The 22,283-nt window shown below is 47.8% G+C and overlaps 1 protein-coding gene across 1 annotated transcript in view; it reads right to left on the bottom strand.

The window, feature by feature from the left end:
* The window catches only part of LOC144806130 (uncharacterized), a 32,010-nt gene extending 14,701 nt beyond the window's left edge, over nt 1-17,309 (bottom strand). Inside the window, exon 1 of the mRNA XM_078672561.1 lies at nt 17,201-17,309. The gene's annotated coding sequence lies outside the window, so the exon portion shown is untranslated. The remainder of the gene's footprint in view (nt 1-17,200) is intronic.
* Nucleotides 17,310-22,283: the final 4,974 nt, after the last annotated feature.

The raw sequence follows: 22,283 nt of genomic DNA on the forward strand, positions 1-22,283 counted from the left end.
GGAGCGAGAGTGGGCGTATGTTCTTCAGGTCATGGGGTCCGTGGTGGGTTTCTTCAGGAGGACGCTCAGCTCGGCATGTTTCCAGCTCTCCGCAGGTTTGCGGGTGGTGTTCTTGAGGGCGGTCATGTGTTCTGCTGTCTGGTCGTGGCGCCAGGCTTTCTCGAGGGTGCGGCTGGTTTTCTTGGAGTTTTTGAGGTCGTTGGTAAACCACGAGGCTTTCCTGCTGCCGGGTCTGCTGGGAGGGTTCTTCAGTGGTGCGAGTTCGTCGAAGGGGTCCGTCGTGTTGGTGGGCGGGTTCTGGCTGAGGGTGGTGGCGAGCTGGTCGGCGGTGATCTTGGTCCAGCTTCTGCGGGAACCTGTTGCGGGTGGTGGTGGGTCGTGGTTCTCCTGAAGTTGAAGTGGACGCAGCGTAGTCCGGTGGAGTGGCTGAAGGAGATGTGCTTGCTGGAGGAGAAGACGGGGTCAAGCGTGTGGCTGGCGTAGTGGGTGAGGGTGTTCACCAGTTGCTTGAGTCCGAGGTTGGCGAGGTTGTCCAGCAGGGCGGCGGTGTTGCAGTCCTTGTTGTTCTCCAGGTGGAAGTTGAGGTCCCCTAGGAGGATGTAGTCTGTGGAGGTGAGGGCGTGTGGACTGACGAAGTCTGCGATGGCTTTGCTGAATTGTGTGCGTGGTCCCGGGGGTCTGTAGATGAGGGTGCCTCTGAGGGTGGTCTTGAGGTCTTGCGAGGGAGTGATGTTGGTGTTGGCGGCGCTGGGGTTGAAGAGCACTTTAACGATGCTGAAGAGCTCCTTGCTGTTGTGGGTGTTGTTGTCCAGTCGTTCTTTGAATGCTGTCTTCTTGGTGGTGCGGATCAGCTGGTGGTGTTTGTGGGTGGCGTTCTTGAGGGCTGTCATGTGTTCTGCTGTATGGTCGTTACGCCAGGCTTTCTCGAGGGTGCGGCAGGTTTTCTTGGAGTTTTTGAGGTCGTTGGTAAACCACAAGACTTTCCTGCTGCCGGGTCTGCTGGGAGGGTTCTTTAGTGGTGCGAGTTCGTCGGCGCAGTCGGTGAGCCACTGTGTGAGGTTGCGGGCTGCTTTGTCGGGGTCCGTCGTGTTGGTGGGCGGGTTCTGGCTGAGGGTGGTGGCGAGCTGGTCGGCGGTGATCTTGGTCCAGCTTCTGCGGGGAAACTGTTGCGGGTGGTGGTGGGTTGTGGTTCTCCTGAAGTTGAAGTGGACGCAGCTGTGGTCTGTCCAGTGTAGTCCGGTGGAGTGGCTGAAGGAGATGTGCTTGCTGGAGGAGAAGATGGGGTCAAGCGTGTGGTCGGCGTAGTGGGTGGGGGTGTTCACTAGTTGCTTGAGTCCGAGGTTGGCGAGGTTGTCCAGCAGGGCGGTGGTGTTGCAGTCCTTGTTGGTCTCCAGGTGGAAGTTGAGGTCCCCTAGGAGGATGTTGTCTGTGGAGGTGAGGTCGTGTGGACTGACGAAGTCTGCGATGGTTTCGCTGAATTGTGTGCGTGGTCCCGGGGGTCTGTAGATGAGGGTGCCTCTGAGGGTGGTCTTGGGGTCTGTGTGGATCTGGAAGTGAAGGTGTTCGGCGGCGGTGAGGGTGTCGTCGGAGTTGGTTGTGATGCGGATGGTGTTTCTGTGGACGATGGCGATGCCTCCTCCGGTTTGGTTGATGCGGTCCCTCTGGGTGATCGTGTAGCCATCCGGGATGGCTATGGCGATGTCGGGGGCCGAGGAGGCGTTCATCCAGGTTTCCGTGAGGAAGACGATGTCTGGTGATGTTGTGTCGAGGAGGTTCCAGAGTTCCACGGCGTGCCTGTGGACGGAGCGGGTGTACTTGAGGTGGTTGTTGCTGGTGCTCAGCTTGGCGGGTGCGGTGCAAGTCCGGCGGCAGGTGAGTTGGCAGGCTTGGCAGGTGAAGGGTCCGTGTGTGCGCCTCGGGGTGGCTTGGTAGCAGGCGGTGTTTTGGGCGGCGTTGAGTGCGTGGAGGGTGGCGGTGTCGTAAGTTCGTCGGGTGCGTTGGCATCGTCGAGGACCAGGGGTCCTAGCGCTGGGCGAGGTCTCGGCGCACAATCGGCGTGACCGCTGCGCGTACGTGCGGGCTTCATTTGAGGCGAAGTGGGAGGGAGGAGCAGCTGGGAGCGGGGCGGCCAATGGGGTCACAGAATACAAAGGGGGCGGGCCGCGAGGGAGCAGCGGCGGGAAGCGGGGAGCGGTCACACCAGGGGTACAATATTGACAAAAAACACAAAAACTACTGACAGAAGAAAACACTAAAATACAATACAATTATGAAATGGCAAGGATGAGGGCAACAGCGGGAGGAAAAAACGAGCAGCAGCGAGGGGGCACCGAGGTCAAGGACGAACCTGTGGCGCTGAGACAGACGCGCCTACAGCTGGTGGGCCGTGTGGTGTGGGGGTGTACTGGGGTCAGGTCACACTCGCCTACGCCGCGCGGGCTCCATTCGAGGCCAAGTGGGAGGGAGGAGCAGCTGGGAGGCGGGAGCGGGGCAGCCAATGGGGTCACAGAATACAAAGGGGGCAGGGTTATTAATGTAAGCAAGGGCAATTGCAGATGTGCCTGGTGGTCTATACACCCAAGTAAATACATAAATAAATCTGCAGGTCTCCAAGAATAAGGCTTGTTTTTATAGTTGCTCCTACTTATTTGCAAGACTTGTTTTCCTGCTAGTGAGAGGCTGATTGCACAAATGTGTTAAGAGGCTGCTGTAATTAGCACACACACACACATGCAAATGCCATGTGGAAATCGGTCCTCATAGCACGCTAGTCCTCACAGTGGTGTGTGTCTTGTTTTGTCAGTGGTTACCAACACTGGGAGGAGCTACCAGTGTATGTGAAAAAATAAAACACACACACACTAAAAATACTTAGATTTTGAAATGTCCTGATTTATGCAAAGAAGAGGAATCCCAAAATGACCCGGGTGCAGGTTTGTGTTTCCTCGCATGTTTGGAATGTGTCACGTGGAAGGTGAGTGAAGGCCCTCGAGGGAGTGAAAAGCTGGAGAAGGATGTCAACAAGCAGCATCTCAGTCTGGCATAATGAGTGTTGTGCCTTGGAATTCCTGCCACGGACGCCCGAGTCTCATGACAACGAACTGATGCCCCTCTGACCCACATATGAATGTGAGGGGAGGCTACCAGCAGCACAACATGCGACAGACAGGGAACCCATCACTCGAAGCTCTGTGTAAACATAGATCCGAGTAACGCTGCAGGACTGCGCCACAGCAGACGTTCAACCTCCAACAAGATATCCCCACCCCAGGTCTTTTAATACTTGATTTTTAATAAAATATTGCCCAAGGAATCAGATGCGTGCCATGTTTCCCACAACGTACACCAAGCCAAATATAACAGCATTTAGACCAGAAGCAACACAGAGTAGCCTGTCCACATGTTGACAGAGTGCACACTATACGTCTCCCTGCTACAATTAGGTTCATAAAAAACAAGACAATTGTTGCCTCTGGCCAAGAAATAGCGCAGAGAATAAAAGCAGAACAATAACTGCAGAGATGAACCCTGGTGATTCCAGAGATACGTAGTTACTTAGACTCCATTATAGCTATGAACCAAAAAGGAAGCACCACGGAGATGAGTCCATCTTTACACGCCAGGCCCAGGCAGCAGTGACAGCATGCGGCCCCCTCTGACTTCACGCAACTGACAGGCAAGAGAAACTACACCCACCCTACCTTCGAGCAAACGCACACAAGAAAAAGAAAATGAAGCTATAGCAGACATTTATTTATGCGAAAGTGGGACAGTAAATCATATTTTAATAAAATTTAAATAAAACACAATTACTGTATTTGTACCCTAATTTATATAGTGCTGGGTCTTGTTGATAGGTGCTCCATTAACAGATTCGCAATACTAAATGTAACAGAAAACAGAATACGGCGTCACCCATAACCCTGATGAGTTATTACCAATAGTATTCCCACTTTCCCCCATCAAGCCCCTACATGTTGAAACAAGCACTCAGCCCCTTTAAAGTTTTTTAAACTATGGCTCCAGTTTGATCTTGAACACATTTTAATAACCATCTTGCTGCTGACATCAACCTCGGATAAAAAGAGAGGAATGGAGTGCAGCAATGGAGTGCAGCAATGGACCGCAGCAATGGAGTGCAGCTATGGACTGCAGCAATGGACCACAGCAATGGACCGCAGCAAAGGAGTGCAGCAATGGACTGCAGCAATGGACGACTGCAGCAACGGACGTCTGCAACAATGACCTGCAGCAATGGACTGCAGCAATGGACGACTGCAGCAAAGGTGTGCAGCAAAGGAGTGCAGCAATAGACCTCAGCAATGGACGACCGCAGCAATGGACGACCGCAGCAATGGACGACCGCAGCAATGGACTGCAGCAATGGACTGCAGCAATGGACTGCAGCAATGGACGACTGCAGCAATGGACTGCAGCAATGGACGACCGCAGCAATGGACGACTGCAGCAATGGACGACCGCAGCAATGGACTAGTGCAGCAATGGACTGCAGCAATGGACTGCAGCAATGGACGACTGCAGCAATGGACAACTGCAGCAATGGACTGAAGCAATGGACGACTGCAGCAATGGAGTGTATGTATGTATGGCATATTTATATAGCGCAGAGACTGTCACCCAAAGGGTATCCTGGCGCTTTTGACTTTTGACCAACCATACGCAATGTTACACTGCCACAGTCTTTACACTGTCCTAGGAAAGAGGTATGTTTTTAATCCTTTTTTAAAGGAGGAGAGGTCCCCCATATTTCTCAGAGGTAGGGGTAAAGAATTCCACCGTTTAGCTGCGGTAAATCTAAAGGAGCGTCCGCCCATCCGAGTCCTCAAAATTTTAGGGATTAACACCAAGCAGGCTGACGAAGAACGAAGAGATCTGGTAGACGTATACCAGGAAAACATCGCCTGCAGCGGAGACTGCCCCTGACCATGAAGGGCCCTAACTACTAGACATAATGCTTTAAAATCAATGCGCTGGAGGATTGGCAACCAGTGAAGGTCCATGAGCGCCAAGGAAGAGGAATCAGAACGCCGTCGAGAAAGAGCCAGCTTAGCAGCCATGTTCAGTACTCGCTGCAGTTTACCCACCAGGGTAACAGGCGCACCCAGAAGTAGCGCGTTGCAGTAATCAAGCCTGCTTAAGATGATACTACGCACTACCTCTGGTCGGGCGTGACCCGGGAGCAAAGGAAGGATCTTCCGTAATGTGCGGAGCAGCATCATACAAGTAGCCACAGTTTTGCTCACAAACGTGTCTAACTGTAAGTTAGATTCGAACATCACACCCAGATTTCGAACAGAATCTGCCGCCAACACAGTGCCCTGGGAGGAAGAAGGCCAAAAATCCCGTGGCAGAGGCCGAGGGTAGCGATCCATCGAACAGTGCAGTACCTCAGTTTTTGAGCTGTTAAATTGCAGGGAGTTTTGACTCAACCAATCCGCGGTAGCTGTCATACAGCGGTGGAAGGTCTCCTGAGACACAGCATCCCTACCCTCAAAAGAGAAGATAAGTTGCGTGTCATCGGCGTAATTGATGACCGCGATGCCGAAGGACTTAATCAGCCTGACCAGGGGACGGAGGTATAGATTAAAAAGAATAGGGCTAATGGCCGACCCTTGGGGTACGCCCTGCCCCACTTATTTGATGTCAGATCGATAGGGCGGCAAGGCTACCACCTGGTGTCTATTACCGAGATAAGAGACCAACCAGTCAAGAGCCAGGCCGGACACCCCAACTTCCTCTAGTCTCCTGACCAGAATGGCATGGCTGACCGTATCGAACGCGGCCGACATGTCGAGTAGCACTAGAAAGGCTGCTCGACCAAGGTCGACACGCGAACGAAGGTCATCCAAAGCGGTCACCAGTGCGGATTCAGTACCGTGGGCTGGACTAAAGCCAAACTGAGCCACGTCCAGACAGGTGTTGGTCTCTATAAAGCTGGACAGATGTTTAGTAGCCAGCTTCTCCAAGATCTTCATTGGGAAAGGAAGCAATGAAATAGGCCTGTAGTTCGCTGAACAAGTAGGATCCAGCGTATCCTTCTTCAAAAGCGGAGATACCACGGCCAACGTCCAACAATCCGGAACCCGAGCGGTACTGAGGGACTGACAACAGATGGCATGAAGGGGGGGGGAGAGCTCCTCATGGAACAGTTTCCAAAATTTATGTGGTAACGGGTCAAAGGGAGAACCCGAAGAGACCCCGTCGGCCAATGAGCAAAAATCCTCAAAGGACGGGAGGGGGAAGCTGTTCAACCGAGCTTGTCTTCCATCCACCTCCAGGGTCCTGGGGGTGGTCACCAGTACAGAATTAGGCGTAGACTGGGGATCAAGGATGGACGAAGTACCCAGATTGCTCAAGATGGAAGCAATCTTGTCCTCGAAGGCCTTTGCCAGAGAGTCGCATAACGATTGAGAGGCCGGAATGTCATTAGTAACACAGGCAGGACGAGAAAGATCCTTAACGATCCTAAACAAGGCCTGGGATTTGTTCACTGCTAGCGATAGCGTCTCCTCGAGAAATCTGGCCTTGGCACACTTAATCTGCGCTTTATAAACCGACAATGCCTGTTTAAAGAGAGTCTTATCTGACTCAAGATACTGTTTCCTCCAGGCACGCTCCGCCCGTTTACACTGGAGTTTCAGCTGAAGAAGCTCCTTAGAAAACCAAGGCATGGCATGTTTAGCCCTGTCCCTGGTTTTCCGCAAAGGAGCCAGTTCAGCCAATGAGTCAGAAATTTGCTGGCTAAGGATCTCGTAACTCTCCTCAACACTGCCTCCCAAGGAAAAACCCTCTGAAAGCAGAGTTGGCAGGCTCGACTGTTGCAGGAGCCTTGACCATTGCCTACCAAACTTAGTAGTAGCTCCTGTACTGCCACTCTTCAGTATATCGACAGGGAGTAGAAGAGAGAAGTGGACAAGAGCATGGTCCGTCCAGCATTGAGGAATGATGTTCCGTACAGTCACCCGACTAGCATCTGCAAAGATCAAGTCCAGGGCGTGACCCTTTGAGTGAGTCTGGGAGAGTACCAGCTGCTGCAGCTGGATATTGCAACAGGCCTGGACCAGATCTTTGTAAGCTAGGTCTGTAGACCCATCCCGCCACAGATTAAAGTCTCCCAGAACCATAGCCTGGCATGGGAGTTGGAAAGATCGTAAATCAGATCTACCAGCTCAGGCACGGCTGACAGGGCATTGGCCGGGGGTCTATAGCACAGCAGCCCGGAATATAGGACGCCTCCTTGTCCTTTTAAGGAGAAGCCCATTAGTTCACAACCCGGGATTTCCTTAGTCTCCAGCTGGGAGATATCCAATGCTTCCCTAAAAATGAAACCTACGCCACCTCCTCTAGTCCCTACACGAGGGTTGAGTCTGATTTTATAGCCCGGGGGACAGGCAAGGCCCAATTCCACCGCACTATCCGCTCTGGTCCATGTCTCTGTCATGAAAAGCACAACTAACTCATAAGACTCAATGAGTAGTGCAATTTCCACGTGATGCTTGCTGAGAGATCTAACGTTGAGCAAGCCACAGGACAGGGACTCCAGACGGCTAGCAATGGTGTGAGGCTGGCGGCTCGGTATAGAACGGGGGTCCAAACTTATAAGCTCATCTCTCGAATAAGTAAAATGAGTAAGAGACAGAGAGGCAGCATTCCCGGCGCCCGGCGCAACCTGTGCGCTAATGGGCGCAAACGGGCTTACCTCTGGCGCACCTCCGGCGCGCCTACGTTGCGCCCGCTGCGCGCCCACGCTGCGCGCTTGGGAGGTGTCCATCTTAAGTACCGTAGATCGCGGAAGTCCTGTGAGGGCAAGCCGCTGGCCCCTCAGCCAAGATGGCGCCTAGGAATTGTCACCTCCTGGAAACCCACACCCAATATGGTGGCCAAAATGGCACGAAGCGGACCCAGCACGCCCTGATATCCCTCTGTCCCGCAAAGTGCGGGTGCCCAACCATTATAGTGCAGGTAAGCTCTACCTAAAATTCCCAATGTATCTACAAGGTCAAAAGCGCCTGCGTCCTGTACTCGCACAGCGTGATTGAAGCGAATGCAAATATATATTTTAAAAGGTTAAAATCAGAAAAGCAATCAGAAGGGCAATAGCGAGTCAACGCAAGCGCGCAGCAGGCCAGTAAGTCTACCTGACTCAAAGAGGATCCCAACTTATGTAGACTCCACCTCCGAACGCGGAAGTCCTATGAGGGCAAGCCGCTGGCCCCTCAGTCAAGATGGCGCCTAGGAATTGTCACCTCCTGAAAACCCACACCCAATGTGGTGGCCAAAACGGCGCTCAGCGGACCCAGCACGCCCTAGATATCCCTCTATCCCGCAAAGTGCGGGTGCCCAACCATTATAGTGCAGGTAAGCTCTACCTAAAATTCTCAATGTATCTACAAGGTCAAAAGCGCCTGCGTCCTGTACTCGCACAGCGCGATTGAAGCGAATGCAAATATATATTTTAAAAGGTTAAAATCAGAAAAGCAATCAGAAGGGCAATAGCGAGTCAACGCAAGCGCGCAGCAGGCCAGTAAGTCTACCTGACTCAAAGAGGATCCCAACTTATGTAGACTCCACCTCCGAACGCGGAAGTCCTGTGAGGGCAAGCCGCTGGCCCCTCAGCCAAGATGGCGCCTAGGAATTGTCACCTCCTGGAAACCCACACCCAATATGGCGGCCAAAACGGCGCAAAGCGGACCCAGCACGCCCTAGATATCCCTCTGTCCTGCAAAGTGCGGGTGCCCAACCATTATAGTGCAGGTAAGCGCTACTTAAAATTCCCAATGTATCTACAAGGTCAAAAGCGCCTGCGTCCTGTACTCGCACAGCGCGATTGAAGCGAATGCAAATATATATTTTAAAAGGTTAAAATCAGAAAAGCAATCAGAAGGGCAATAGCGAGTCAACGCAAGCGCGCAGCAGGCCAGTAAGTCATGCCGCCATGGATCACAGTAATGGACCGCAGCAATGGAGTGCAACAATGGACGACTGCAGAAATGGACCGCAGCAATGGACAACTGCAGCAAGGACGACTGCAGCAATGGAGTGCAGCAATGGACGACTGCAGCAATGGACTGAAGCAATGGACTGAAGCAAAGGAGTGCAGCAACGGAGTGCAGCAATGGAGTGCAGCCATGGAAAGCAGCAATGGAAAGCAGCAATGGAGTGCTGCCATGGAGTGCTGCAATGGAGTTCAGCTATGGAGTGCAGCTATGGACGACTGCAGCAATGGACATTAACCCACTGAGCTATCAGTATAAAATACAGTTCCGTAATATGCAGCAGACTCTCTGCAGGAGGCGCATTAACCCACTGAAATATCCATATCAAATACAGCCCTGTAATATGCTGACAGACTCTGTACAGGAGGCGTATTAACCCACTGAGCTATCCATATAAAATACACTCCTGCAATATGCTGGCAGACTCTAGGCAGGAGGCACATTAACCCACTGAACTATCCATATAAAATACAGTCTTGTAATATGCTGGCAGACTCTCTGCAGGAGGTGCATTAACCCACTGAGCTATCCGTATAAAATACAGTCCTGTAATATGCTAATAGACTCTCTGCAGGAGGCACATTAACCCAATGAGTTCTCCATATAAAATACAGTCCTGTGATATGTTGACAGACTCTCTGCAGGAGGCGCATTAACCCACTGGGGTATCCATATAAAATACAGATCTATAATATGCTGACAGACTCTTTGCAGGAGGCACATTAACCCACTGAACTATCCATATAAAATACAGTCCAGTAATATGCTGACGGAGTCTTTACAGGAGGCACATTAACCCACTGAGCTATCCGTATAAAATACAGTCCTGTAATATGCAGCTGACTCTCTGCAGGAGGCACATTAACCCACTGAGTACTCCATATAAAATACAGTCTTGTGATATGTTGACAGACTCTCTGCAGGAGGCACATTAACCCACTGAGCTCTCCATATAAAATACAGTCCTGTAATATGCTGGTAGACTCTCTGCAGGAGGCACAGTAACCCACTGAGCTATCCATATAAAATACAGCCTGTGATATGCTAACAGACTCTTTGCAGGAGGTGCATAAAACCATTGAGCTCTCCATATAAAATACAGTCCTGTAATATGCTGACTAACTCTCTGCAGGAGGCGCATTAACCCACTGAGCTATGCATATAAAATAATCCAAATCTGACCTACACTGTGCTACTCCCATTGGCATGGTCCGATCACAGTGCCATTTTATTTGAACCGAAAGGGTCAAAAGGCCTTCAACCGAGGCCTGAACCCATTACGAAGATTGAAAAAAGAGCCTGGAAAAATGTAGATTGTTTGAAGAGAACCTTGCACCCTCTCCCCTCGGGGGTGGACGAGGCTACGTCGGCCTATACAGATTGGATAGACGTGGCATGCAATAAATTAGTTCCGGTTAACCACTGGACCCCTAAACGGGGCCAAACCTCAGCCCCCTGGTACTCAGATGATTTAAAAACCCTGAAACAGCCTGTAAAAGATTATAACGGGCATGGAGGAAAGGGTATAAAAGCAAGGATAGAGAACTGTATAAGCACAGTCTCAGAATCTATAAGGAACTATTGCTGGAAACAAAAAAGAAAAACAAATTTCTCGAGCTAAATCCAGTCTCAAAGAACTCTTAAAAGTATTACTAAACTTGCCACACCAGCCCATAAGAGCTTAAGTAGTCCTGAATTGTGCGAAAAATTGGCTCCTTTTTTCCAACAAAAGGTAGAATGTATTTTTTCTACATTCACTTTAGCCCAAAAAGGTGAAAGAGTGCAGCCACCTAAAATAGAACCTAATAGACCCAGCCCTACACCAGTTTTAGATAAATTCTCATTGCTAGAAACATCAGACTCAATCAATCTTTTGAACTCTTTTCGATCAGGGTCAATAGACACATGTCCGGCGTTTGTATTGAAATTAATCCCGGAAGTCATAGGGTCAGCTCTTACCCCTTTGCTCAACACAATATTCACCACCGGCATATTTCCCAGGGACTGGAAGAAGGCCTCTATCCTCCCTCTATTAAAAAAAACAACTCTGGTTCCTAAGGACCCAAGTTGTTATAGGGCAATTTCACGGCTTCCGCCTCCTGCAAAAATTGCTTACAAAGCTATGAATACCAAGCTCGATTTATTTCTTCGAACCAATAATCTACTCGATCAGTCTCAATACTGTTTTAGAGGCAAACACAGCACGGAGCTGGCCTTATTTAAATCTACAGAGGAAGTGAGGGAGGCCTTGGACTGTGGAGGCAAGGCAATACTGATTATGCTAGATTTGTCAGCGGCCTTTGACACGGTCCATCATGAAGCTCTGATGGACCGGCTGTGTGAAGCAGGGGTACAGGTTGCTGCTTGGAACCTCCTGCAGTCCTTTCTATCTGAAAGAACACAAACAGTTGATCTGGACGACAACAACATGTCAAAGCCGTTTTCCCTCTCTTGTGGGGTGCCTCAGGGCTCATCGTTAAGCCAGACACCTTTTAATGTGTACCTGATAACTCTGGCATGTTTAATAAGATCCTTTGGCTTCCAACTCACCTCCTATGTGGACGACACTCAAATTGTCTTATCTCCTAGAGATGGGGATAAAAAGGAAACTGGGGCATGTTTTCATGATTGTCTGAAATCCATCTCAGGGTGGATGTCGACCAACTAATTGAAACTAAATTCGAGCAAAACAGAAGTCATCATATTCGGGAATAACCCACACCTATGGACACCAGACTGACGGACAGAAGATTTTGGTATTTGCCCTGCCCCCACCGGGAACGCAACAAATCTGTGGGTGTTCGTGCATAACAAACTTACGTTTAGTGACCACATAAGCACGGTGGTGTCAGCTTGTTTTCTGATACTCAGAATCATAAGAAAAATAAAGCTTTATCTTCCAGAAGAAAGTCTCAGGACGGTGGTAACGGCACTTGTTATGGCACATCTGGATTATTGCAAGAGCCTTTGTCCGAATGCCCAAAAACAGCACATTAACAGGCTTCAGATCACACAAAACACGGCGCCCAGGTTGTTAACAGGGACACCTACATTTTGTCAAAAAAGAACTAATACAACTACACTGGCTCCCTGTGAAAGAAAGGGTACGCTTTATGGGCCTCTGTATGGCATTTAAAGCCCTCAATGGAATTGGCCCGACCATCTGAGTCAAAGATTCAAATGATATGTTCCTGGAAGGACTCTTCGGTCCACAGTAGCAAAACAAGTCCTAGTTCCTATATTTAAACAAGCATTTACAATGCAATAGGTCTCGCATTTGCAAAAGTTAGAGCTAATGGCATTGTAAATGACAAACCTTTTATTTATGTGTTGGTTTTGAAACCAAAACGGATAAATAAAAGGCATTGTCATTTACAATGCCAATAGCTTAATCTCTCGCAAATGCGAGACCTATTGCATTTGCAATGCAATAGGTCTTGTATTTACGCGTGTTTGAGCTATTGACATTGCAAATCACAATGCGTTTTATTTATGTTTCAAAAACCAAAACATAAATAAAAGGCATTCTCATTACAATGCCAATAGCTCAAACTTGTGTAAATGCGAGACCTGTTGCTGCTCTGTCAACCGCTGATAAACTTTAGTTGTTTTGCCCTTAAAATGATAACAGTGAGCGTGCATTACAATCAAGTCTCTGATATGCAAATTGAGTAAAGACTGTCTGTCACAGCAGACACCTCCTGCTCAAGTATTTTCTGACACTGGTATTTGTGAACTATCCATAAAAATATAATCTCTGCAAAACCTGCATTAACCCAATGAGCTGACTTGAAAGGACTTAAACCAACACATTACAGATCTTCGCAGCTCACATATTTTTGATACGGGAACCGAGAATAGCAGAAGTCGATATGTGCAAAGCAGGCGCATTAGCCCCACTAACATCCTTTCTAGGATTATAATCTTCACCATCCTCATGACACATACTTTGCAGCCCAAACACCCCTGCTTCCTTACCCTACATTGATTTTGAGCCTGCACTTCAGACAGAATTTTCTAAAGTATGCACATTAGCCCACTGAGCTACATTACTATACACTGCATTGATGGGTCATGCTCAGGCAACTTGATGATTCACTGAGCAGTTTATGGTAAACTACTACTCGGCAAAGATGCATTCATGCCACTGATTAGGCCATGTACGAACTGAGTTGCAATCCGCCGCTTTAAGTTAACACATTCAGCTTTGTTCTTCTGAAGGACACGTGTTTAACTATAATCTTCCACAAACTCGGTTAACCAAGATAAAAACAAGAGATTAAAGCAATTTGGCAGAACGTGAAAAGAGCAGCAGAGCTAAAACAACCGAACATCATCTGAATGAAAACTTGCCGGTTGAATGGGCCTCTTGTTGTTTGGGTCTCTGCAAATGACTTCCTCCTTTCCTGGCACCTATTGTTTGCAATTATATCTTTCACTTGTGACAGCAGCTCCTGTTGCTTCACCTGTGGCAGCAGCTCCTGTTCTAGAGACTGCCTCCAAATTGTCCAGGGTTGCCACTTTAGAGGTGGAAGAATGTTTTTCTGGGTTGCACATGTGCCAGAAACAGATAAAAAAAAAACTGGCTTTGGAGTTGTGCAGAGCAACAATGCTTTGATATTCACTTGTATTTTCAATAGGCGATGGTGATGCACATAACATGGACCCTCTTGACGGGTGCGTCTACAGTGAAGTGTTTAGAGAGAATTACTTCGCGAACGTTCTGTTCAAGCTCGGAACTCGTATTTCAAAAAAATAGAAATACATTTTTGCTCGACAGAAAACCGTGTGCATTGTTTGCGAGTGGCTGCGGGTTGATTTCTGGGGGTGGGCTGGTGCATATAATTAAAGCTACATGGCACGGCACACTTGAAGTATTTAAGGCATGTCCTGTTCACGCTCGGAACTTGTATTAGTGGGGTCAAAGTTATTTCAACATTCATTAGATAAGTGACATGTTCACTTGGGAATCATGAAAACAATTAAAGGAAAATAATATAAAAATATACTCGTGGCTATGTACGTTGGCTATCACTATTATAAAAGCGTGTTAGTAACTTAAGACTTTGTGTCCAAGTGGTCGCATGCCACGGCAATGCCACTACGACCATTTCTAAAATTTACATTTTGACGCTACAAGTCACAGAATGGAACATACGGTTTGGGGAAGAGGTCATGAAAAAGCCTGACGCAAGGTGAAGCACATAACATGGGGCCTCTTGACGGGTGTGTTTACAGTGAAGTGTTTAGAGACAATTGAAAGAGTTCTCCATCGCCAGCCTCGGCCAGACCCACACGGGAGGAGGAATGAGGGGCCATCACATGCCAGAATAGAAAGAAGCGTGAACGCCGATATGATAGCCCACAAAAATATTCAGTGAGTGAAATCACCTGGGAGAGAACCAGGCACCGAAAGGAGGGGCATTTACAACAAGCGCAGCAGCGAAACCCCGAAAGTTAAACCATTTGTAACCGGACACAACACAGATGGCAGGCTGCGTGCGCTGCTGACTTTGGAGCTGGAGAACAGGGTTCCGATACTCGGCGTGGGCTGCATTATTTACTTATTAAAAAATAAACAAGAATCTCGGAGGGGGGTGGGGAGAGATAAATAGAAAAAAATAATACACATGGAGACAGATACAATTTTTAAAAAGCACGGTTGAGAGGGACAAATGTACCATCTGAAACCAAATACAACAAACGGTGCAAAGAGGTGGCTCAATAATAACGCTGCTGACTTTGGAGCAGGAAAACAGGGTTCGAGCCTCTGCATGGGCAGCATCATTTAAGCCTGATTTAGTTATGAATAAATTAAAGGTAAATAAATAAACAGGTTTAGGTAAGTGCAGGAAGCTGCCACATGTGGAAATGCCACAAGAAAAAAAGTAGTCCCTAAATAAAGAGATAACAGCCAGCAGCGTAAGTTAACTGTATTTGGCCTATGCTGCTTCCTCCAGAAACCAAAGAAAAAGGAAGTGATGTATCGGACCACAAGCCAACAATGCGCAAGATAAGAACAGCAATGCCAGATTCCACCAATGGCAAGCGACAATACAAAGACAAATGCAATGGGTGGAGTTTCAGTAGTAATACTGATTACTTGATGCCTCGCGGAGGCAGCGCATGCGCTGCCCTATACGAGACCTAATAAGCCAGTTGGGGAGCTCGGAGTTTCATCACCTGGAATGATCTGCCGTTCCATTTGAGAAATTCAGCAGCTCTCCTCTCTTTTACAAGGGGCTGAAAACATGGCTGTTTACTCAGTGACATCATTTCTCCTGAAATGCAGTGCATAGCGCCAGGACACCTCAGGGTAACCGTTGCACTCTAAAAGTTTAATTAACATAACATGTACTTGCTGCCGTTCCTTTCTAACTAGAGCTCGGCTGATTGTGGGCCTTTTGAAAGTATTTATGTTAATCACAGTGCCCGTCAAGGGCTGCACTTAACAAATACTTTCAAAAGGCATACAACCAACCCCAAAGCTGTGCTCTATTTAGAAAAGAAATGCAACAAGTCTACAAACATGAGGTGTGCTTTCAGAATCATCTGAAAGAACAAGTACGTGCTTTTAAACTTGATGCATTTATTTTCTAAATACAGCTCAGCTGTGTGGCTTATTGTGTGCCTTTTGAAAGTATTTATGCTAAATGCAGCCCTTGACGGACGCTGTGATTAACATAAATACTTTCAAAAGGCCCGCAATCAGCCCTGCAGCCGTGCTGCTTTAAGAAAAGAAATGCAGGACATTTAAAAGCACAATGTGTGCTTTCAGATGATCCTGGATGTTGGTGAGTGGTAGTGATGGAATTCATGGAGAAGAAGGAGATGGGGCGCCAAGAAAGACTGTTGCACAGTGTGCGACGCGTGCTAGGGCTATCACTGGGTGGGAGTGTTAGCCCCCTCCCGAAGGTTGGGTCTAGTTGCTCCCCTGATCACAGCGTACGTCATGGGCTGCATTTTACATAAATTCTTTCAACAGGCAAACCATCAGCCCCGCATTTAGAAAAGAAATGTAGCAAGTTTTATATAGTGGGAACTCAACCCAAAGGTATTGGAGAGATTTACTGGATTTTTTTATTTATATGCCTGGGGAGATTCACTGATTTGCAGAGAATCACAGAATGTTAGTCTGACCCGAGCCAGAAAACTCATCTCCCAAGTTGGCAGCTCGAGCATTAAGCCACAACCTCTACCACAAGACCAGAAGCATTTACAATATGATATACAACTTTATGCAACGAACAACTATTGACAAAGCCAATAATTCTGGCTTCTTGTAGGTGTAAAGATACTTGTATTATATATTTGGATGCAATGACAGAAGAAGCGAAATATCAGTCGGGTGGCACACTATGCTAAACTATCTTAATTGCTTTGTAAGCCATGTCCTTAAATGCATTGGTCAGGCTTTTAGAGAGACACCCTAGTTTTTTTATCTCACTTAAAGCTCTGGTCTACATGCGTGGCCAGGTTCTTGAAGCACATAGCCTTGGCTGCAGCACACAGAGACCTTACTCTCTCGCACACAAAGGATAAAAATAGAGGGAATATTGCTTGCGTGGTATTGTAATTAAATGAGTGACTGTGTTTATGAAATCATCTCCACATTTCCCAGGTGTTGGAAGCCCTGGGGTAATATTGCAGCTAACGCTCCTTGCATCGTCACTAAAAACGTTAACAAAGCCAAATAGCTCTCAGATAACATTAGAGGTATTTGGCTTAGTCAATGCTTATTTAGACATACTGCAAAGCACGCAAACTGCTGTGCAACATGGCTTAAAGAATAACAAAGTCCAAGGCCGCGGTGCACTCTGGGGTGTCAGCGCTTTGCTCTGTTTGACTTTACTTTGAGCTGCATTCACAGCAGCCGCAGTGCTGTGCAGCATGTCTAAACAAACATTGGCAAAGCCAAGAGACTTTGCATGGGAGCAATCTCTTGGCTTTGCCGATGATTTTCCAGGACCTGTGCTCTGAGTGCATAGATACAGAATTCACGAATGGTTCATAAAAATGCAGATCATAAACTGAGGCTTGTAAAGACCCCGGGCCTCGAGGAGCCTCCAGGAGGAGTCAACAAAGGGTCAGTGGGGTCAATGCTGAGGGTCGATGACAGAGATGAACCTCCCACCCCTCTCACTCCCCCCCCCTCTCTCTCCTCAGCCTCACCTCTGACTCACCAGCCTCACAGCGCCTGGAGATGAAGCCTCTGCTTCGAGGCGCCCCGGGGCTGCAGCTCCACTGTCTGCGATCACCACTTCTCCTGGCTGCAGCCACGGAGGACGTCACTTCCGGAGGTAGTGAGTGTAGATCTGCGCATGCGCTGAACTCGGATTACGTGTTTGTGAAAAGATCGATTGTTTACAACTGCGCAAGCGCGGACCTTCAGTTGTAGTTGGGATCAAGACTGAGGTTTAGGGGTCTGCGCGTGCGCGGCGCAACCAGTGTGCAACCATGACAGCTGCCCGCCAGGGTCTGCGCATGCGCAAAGGGGCCGGTATAGTACCTCTGACCCTAGGGTTTGCTGCAGACAGAGCAGGATCCCCGGTGCAGGGGTGAGTGCAGCGTCATCACTGTTTGTGTTGATGGGATTTCAGAGCACCAGAGAGAGGTGAACCAGACCCAGACTGAGGGGGGGTCACTGGACAGGGGGGGGGGCGGATGGGGACACAGGAGGTGAAGGATTCTATGGGGGCCCTGGGGGGGAGGGGCAGGAGGTGAAGGATTCTATGGGCCCCCTGGGGGGGAGGGGCAGGAGGTGAAGGATTCTATGGGCCCCTGGGGGGGAGGGGGCAGGAGGTGAAGGGTTCTATGGGGCCCAGGGGGGGAGGAGGGGCAGGAGGTGAAGGGTTCTATGGGGGCCCTGGGGTGGGGGGGGGCAGGAGGTGAAGGGTTCTATGGGGGCCCCTGGGGGGGAGGGGCAGGAGGTGAAGGGTTCTATGGGGCCCCCTGGGGGGGGAGGGGCAGGAGGTGAAGGATTCTATGGGCCCCTGGGGGGGAGGGGGCAGGAGGTGAAGGGTTCTATGGGGCCCAGGGGGGGAGGAGGGGCAGGAGGTGAAGGGTTCTATGGGGGCCCTGGGGTGGGGGGGGCAGGAGGTGAAGGGTTCTATGGGGGCCCCTGGGGGGGAGGGGCAGGAGGTGAAGGGTTCTATGGGGCCCCCTGGGGGGGGAGGGGCAGGAGGTGAAGGGTTCTATGGGGCCCCCTGGTGGGGAGGGGGCAGGAGGTGAAGGGTTCTATGGGGCCCCTGGGGTGGGGGGGGCAGGAGGTGAAGGGTTCTATGGGGGCCCCTGGGGGGGAGGGGCAGGAGGTGAAGGATTCTATGGGGCCCAGGGGGGGAGGGGCAGGAGGTGAAGGGTTCTATGGGGCCCCCTGGTGGGGAGGGGCAGGAGGTGAAGGGTTCTATGGGGCCCAGGGGGGGAGGGACGTGACATCATACTATATTTGCCCCGCATTGAAGAGATTCCCACCTTTAGTTTACTAGAGGCCACAATTACTATTTTACAATTACTCCAGAGCGGCAGAATATCTGCAATAAACAAGGTTGTCATCGTATATATCCCAGACACGATTAATAAGCTGTGGGTAGCCTGTGAGGGGGATCTGGGCCCCTGGAAGATGTTCTCTATCACGCGGAGGATGGCTTTCTAGCGGGTATTGTATGATACCATTCAAATTACTTATTTACATAGGGCTCCTTTAACGCCACCACAGCTGTGGTGAACACAGCATAGCCCTGGCTCATCCTGCCTCAGATGTCAAATAGAGGGAGGAGATTTATTCCTCAAGACTTGCTTGAGAAGCATTATCCATCCTTTCTGGAAGGTTTGGTAAATGTGTGCAGAACAGATTGAGGAAGCCTGGTCCCTCTAAGTCCTGCAAATATCCTGGAAGATGAAGGGGCACAGAGTGGAGAAGGTCCTACAGAGATTGGCATTGGCCTTGGACAGACTGGGCACCAATCAAACATTTTATGAACAAAGCTGGTGGCCACGCAGGGTTTTTATGTCAAAAGTAGGCAAAGGACATTATTGGCTAAAAACTAAAAGACCACTAATGTTGACTCTGCTACTCACAAGTGGTAGAAGTGGTACTTTACTTATGGAAATATTTTAGCTCTGATGAAAAGTGCGGGAAAGCCCCCTTTTAAAATACATTGGAAGTGCTTGGAGTCTGTAAGTGCTGCTCGTGTAAAGTAGTGGGTGGGAGTACATGCAGCCTGGAAGACTCTTTTGGGCTGTCTAGGTGTACATAAGTCATAGATCACAGAGGGATTAGAACACTGGCTTTATAAGTGTGGAATTACATATGTGTTTCCAGAAAATCATAAACAGTGAAGCATTGTTATTAGTAACAGCTGATTGCTAGTTCAGGTTGTTGTGCATTAAGACATGTTCCATCCAGCATGAAGTAGCAGAAGATTCCAATTAAAAACATTATCCTAATTGTTATTATTTTCTAACCATATATTTATGGATTCTATTAAGACATTGTTCAAACACATCGGGAAGGTTATACCGTACTGACTTAAAATAAGTATTATTGTTGCTTGATGAACCCAATATCCTTATAGGTGAATCTGTTTTTATACAATTATTTAGCTCAAAATGCAAATGATTGGCATATAATAATGGTTAGAGATATCAGTCTGTCTCCCCCATGAATATCGCTGTGGAACCTCCAGGAGTCCAAGGACCACAGTTAAGAACCACTGATCTACACGAATGACTCCTTACCAATTCAGTATTGTAGCTACTTTTAGAGCAGCCTACCTTTCTGGGTTATGTGTATTTATTTTTGTTTCAGCATATATGAGCTTTCATGTAGAATCTGAGGCTTAAAAATAAGAAGTAAGTAAGTCTCTGTGGATGAACCCAGTGCCAGTCAGCGATGACTGGTCTAGAACAAACCGTAAGCACCATGAGCTCAAAATATTAACAAGGGATTGGTCATGTGCTGCTGCGGGCATGTACTGTACAAGTGAGTGAATCTCCTTCATTCCCCTTTGGTCAGAGGTGGTCCTGGGCAAAAGTAATACAAGTGAATAGTATTGTTCCGTGGCATACCCACAGCATGGGGATCCTCATGTACACTATGTTTATCCTACAATGTCTGTGCACAAAGCAAACTAATTAAAGCAAACGTTTCTAAATCAGGCTTCTCCAACTGGTAGCTTGTGAGCTAGCTGGAAGTAGCTCTCTTATGTGCATCCCAGCCTGCTAATGTGAAACGTTGCTGCTTTGTTGAATTATTATCTACCGACCAAATGAGTGTATTCAAGACAAAAAAGTGTTTTCGGAACTCAAGTTAATGTTTGGAGTCCAAAATGTCTGATTGTCCAAAATATATGTAACACTAATATCTGAGTGATAAATCATACACTATTACTGATATTACTACCTTGGTGCTAGGGGCAGGGCCAGCTACGAATGTCATATTAACCGTATGGAGGCATTCCAATCTGAAAAGGCTTTTTTACTTTACTGCTGGCAGTCCTGCCGAATGTACTGAAGTGATCACTGTGAGTAATCTAGCATGGGGGGCCACTAATGTGATCTTGTCTGATGTGGTCACTATTACAGCACAAATAATATTAGTAGCTCACAAGGTTGGCGGTCTCTGCTCTAATTAGCCTACGCCAGATGCTAGCGCGTGCGCTGGCGCCTCTTACTCCTGTGTGCTGTGCGCTCGGCCCGAGCCGCAGCAGACTTCACTTGGCAGCAGGCTCAGTATGTAACAGTTGGTAACAACATGAAAGGGAGGTTCCCAGTAATCTAAAAGACCAATAGGTGCCAATATTAACAATTGCCCACAGAACAGCTGATTGTATTTAAATCATTTTATTGTCATTTAAATTTATAAAAATTCATTACTTCTGTAAATATAGCAGCATATATAATTCATATAGCGTTGGCCTAGAACTGCAAGTAGCAATAAAAACATTTCTCATAAATCATTCATCCAAAAAATAAATCACAGTCACGCTCATGAAAAAGAGCATCCATCTAGATACAGACAACTACGAAAAAAACACATACACTCTCATCATTCAGACAGAAAAAAGCGCTGACGCGCGTTTTGGAAAATGCCACAGTGGGGAATTCCTTCATCAGGGCGCCAGTCAATTAATTTTATACAGCCATCAAGGTCCTTCAAAGTTTCAAGATGAAAGAATAATCTCAATTTCAGAATTTTTCGGGGCAACCAGCAATGTATCACAGCGTATCTGTGGGCAAAAAACAGAATAAATCAAAACCACATCTGATCTAGTATAAAACAAAGGGAGGGGGAAGAATCGGGAGAAGATCTTGGTCCATACATGGAGTCAAACAAGACATTGTCAAAACATACCACATCGGATCTACATACATACAAAAAGGCAAATAGATTTCTGAGAGAAGATGTCTCTGTAAAAATAACACTCGAACAGAGAGGTTACCCAGAAGCTATTCTTAATACTGTGAAAACAACAAGTCTTACAGTAGAGCCTCATGAGACGCGATAGCGCGCTAATAGGAGGTCAAGAGGGAATCTAGATGTTTTACATACCATAAAGGAGAGACTCATCAGAGTCTAACACAAGCAGATGGTGAACAGCAGTCCTCGCAGAACATAGCAGAGGAGGTCATTAGCCGGCATGAGAAGATCGGTCTCTATAAAGAAATATATATATCGATAGAAAAAACACATATACCCCAAAAAAATTTTTATAGGACATAGGTACCAATATTTCACGTTGAGATAGGACACAGATAAATAAGGTGCATGTAATATATACAGAGAAGATTATCCAAGCTGTAGATATTAAGCCACAAATGGCCTCAATTCATTTCCAAATCTAAATCCAGCTCAATGACGCTAACCGGCAGCAAAAGCTCACCTGAATGAAAGGAGGAGCAACGATTCAGAGGAGCGAGTGGAACACAGCAGTCCTGGTCCCAGCGGCACGAATTAGACAGTGTATATATTTTAGGAAGTGTCCTTCAGAAGTAAAATAAACATGGAAACAAAAATTAAATTATAAATAATGAAAGAATAATGACAGCTAGTACACGGATGAAACAATGTGGCAACAATGCAACAATGCAAACCGGAAATGAATCGTAGTATTAAAGTTGTCGTAAACTAGAAAAATATTAAGCAGTGAAACTGAACAATTCAAAATAAACAATGCCAAGGGAGGGGTCTAGTAAGAACAGCTAGACATCGGGTAGATCTTAACGTAGCGGCTATCGGCTGGGACGATATAGTCAAATGCGGCTAGA

The sequence above is a fragment of the Lissotriton helveticus genome, assembly GCF_964261635.1.
Source record: "Lissotriton helveticus chromosome 1_1 unlocalized genomic scaffold, aLisHel1.1 SUPER_1_unloc_5, whole genome shotgun sequence".
Classification (NCBI taxonomy): domain Eukaryota; kingdom Metazoa; phylum Chordata; class Amphibia; order Caudata; family Salamandridae; genus Lissotriton; species Lissotriton helveticus.